Source organism: Arachis ipaensis, chromosome B04, assembly GCF_000816755.2.
Source record: "Arachis ipaensis cultivar K30076 chromosome B04, Araip1.1, whole genome shotgun sequence".
Taxonomy (NCBI): Eukaryota; Viridiplantae; Streptophyta; class Magnoliopsida; order Fabales; family Fabaceae; genus Arachis; species Arachis ipaensis.
The window spans coordinates 64,305,169-64,308,136 of record NC_029788.2 but is presented as its reverse complement, the minus strand read 5'-3'; the positions used below and the strand labels follow the sequence as shown (position 1 = coordinate 64,308,136).

The following is a 2,968-nucleotide window of genomic DNA, read 5'->3' as shown; positions in this document are numbered from 1 at the left end:
ATTTAATTTGAAAAAGATTTTAAAAAGAAATTTAAAAAGATTTGATTTTGAAAATTAAAGTTGATTACTTGACTAACAAGAAACAAAAAGATATGATTTTAAAATTTAAAGATTGAACCTTTCTTATTAGGAAAGTAACAAACTAAAAATATTTGAATCAATCACATTAATTGTTAGCATTAATTTCAGAAATATGAAACAAAAATAAGAAAAAGATTTCTGAAAATCATTTTGAAAGTTTCAAAAATCATAAAAGAAAAATGAAAAAGATTTGATAAAGATAGAATTTTTAAATTGAAAATTTGACTTGACTCATAAGAAACAATTAAATTTTAAAAACTTTTTGACTAAGTCAAACCAAATTTTCAAAAATTATGAGTGAAATAAGGGAAAGATAATTTTTTTAATTTTTGAATTTTAATGTTGAGAGAGAAAAATATCAAAAAGACTCAATGCATGAAAATTTTGGATCAAAACAAATGATGCATGCAAGAACACTATGAAGGTCAAGATGAACACCAAGAATACTTTGAAGATCAAGATGAACATCAAGACTTATTTTTGAAAATTTTGTTAAGAAAAGAAAATATGCAAGACACCAAACTTAGAAATTTTCAAACTTTAGACACTAACAAATTGAAAATGCATATGAGAAACAAGAAAAATTAAAGATTAAACATAGAAAATCATCAAGAACAACTTGAAGATCATGAAGAACACATGCATGAATTTTCGAAAATTTTAAGAAAATGCAATTGACATCAAACTTAAAAATTGACATAAGACTCAAACAAGAAACATCAAATTTTTTGGTTTTATGATTTTATAAGATTTTTTTTTTCGAAAATAAGAATAATAAAAACAAAAAGATTAAAATTAAAATAAAATTACCTAATCTGAGCAACAAGATGAACCGTCAGTTGTCCAAACTGAAACAATCCCCGGCAACGGCGCCAAAAACTTGGTGCACAAAATAGTGATCGTTCATTCCTTGGTAACGGCGCTAAAAACTTAATACGCATGTTCATAATCTTAGTTCTTCTTCACAATCTCGCACAACTAACCAGCAAGTGCACAGGGTCGTCCAAGTAATAAACCTTACGTGAGTAAGGGTCGATCCCACGGAGATTGTCGGCTAGAAGCAAGCTATGGTCACCTTGTAAATCTCAGTCAGGCAAATTCAAATGGTTATAGAGTTTTAATAATTAAAAGATAAATAAAACGTAAAATAAAGATAGAGATACTTATGTAATTCATTGGTGAGAATTTCAGATAAGCGTATAGAGATGCTTAGTTCCTTCTGAATCTCTACTTTCCTACTGCTTTCATCCAATCCTTCATACTCCTTTCCATGGCAAGTTGTATGTTGGACATCACCGTTGTCAATGGCTACATCCCGTCCTCTCAGTAAAAATGGTCCAAAATGCACTATCACCACACGGCTAATCATCTGTCGGTTCTCGATCCTGCTGGAATAGGATTCAGTAATCCTTTTGCACAGGTTTCAACTTTCAACTCTTCCATTCACACTCTTTTCTCTCACCAAGTTCCAACAGATATTATATTTCCTATACATATATTATCATAACGTCATTTAATTAAGTTTAAATATTCAGACTTGCTACTCATAATGTTTTATTCTAGTTTAAATATTTATCCTTTTTCAGACCTCAGTGACAAATAAAAGCTTTGGAAATTCATGGAAGCCTCCAATTAGCACCAACAATTCCAATCGTGCTACAGAAAAACTCAACCAATCAACAAGGCACTCAGTAACTTCAATGACAAAGATCACACGAGAAAATGCTTCTCCAAATATTCACCATTTGGAAGGTTAGTTACAACATTTGTTGGCTCATTAACTCCCCTAGGAAATAATATTGACATTAGGAAATAAACAATTACCAGCTGGAAATATGGATCATTTGGCAAATGCTTCAAAGCAAACTCCCTCTGGCATGTGTATCTTGGATCTGTTTTGTGCAAAACACCATGTCCGTATCCAGGAATAACCTGGCGATCCAAAAGTGAATAGCCAAAACCTTATTAACAAATTTTCAATACTTCGCATTGCACTAACTCTAGTTACGAAAACAACCCTTATTTTGGAAGTATAAAAAATTGTCCCCTAGTTCTTTTCAAATCTTTTACAGAAAGTGTGAAATAAAAAAGAAATAAAAGAAATTAAAGGAATAAGAACAGGACTTACAAAGAACAGGACTTTTCAAATGCGTGGAGAGTCTACTTTCTTCCAAAGCTAAGCAGGAAGGGAGCGGCGCCGAACGAGTCAAGGGTTTGCAGAAACGGAAGGGAGCGGCGGCAAAGGCTTCATCGTCGGCAAGTTTGCGACGGCAACTGAGCGGAGGGAGTCACTGCAAGAGAGTCACCGCAGAATGAGGGTTAGGGGTGCCGGAACCGGCGGAGGCATCGCGAGCGCAGCTAGGTTCTTCACAGAGTGTCGTCGTCGCAGGAGTGGTTCGTCGTCGCAGGGGTGTCGTCGTTGCAGGAGTGCCGTCGTCGCAGGAGTGGTTCGTCGTCGCAGGGGTGCCGTCGTCGCAGGAGTGGTTCGTCGTCGCAGGAGTTAGGGCTTAATAATGTTTGAAGAAGGAGGAGTTAGGGTTTAGGGTCTTCGAAGGAGCTTCTGATGAAGGAGTTAGTATACGAGCTCTTTATTCTTTAATCCCAAAAAGTTTTAAGTTACAAGAGACTCAAACATTTTTTATTTTTTTTTTCTGAGGTAACCTTTTGGCCACGCTTTTGAAGCGTGCCAAAAGGCTTCTAGGAAACGGCTACGCTTTTCAAACGCTACAATAATAGATTTTTGTTGCCACGCTTTAAAAGCGTGCCAAAATCTCTCTATGGCTACGCTTTATAAGCGTCGCAGAAAAAAACGTGGCTAAATCTTGCATCAACTGCCACCCTCAAAAAAGCGTGGCCATTGACCTTTTTCGCCACGCTTTTGAAGCGT

The 2,968-nt window shown here is 35.5% G+C and overlaps 1 long non-coding RNA gene across 1 annotated transcript; it reads right to left on the bottom strand.

The window, feature by feature from the left end:
• LOC110270657 lies at positions 1,778-2,504 on the bottom strand. The gene is made up of 2 exons (XR_002360297.1): positions 2,210-2,504; positions 1,778-2,013 (listed from the first exon to the last, which is right to left on the bottom strand). It is a non-coding gene; the product is annotated as an uncharacterized LOC110270657 (long non-coding RNA).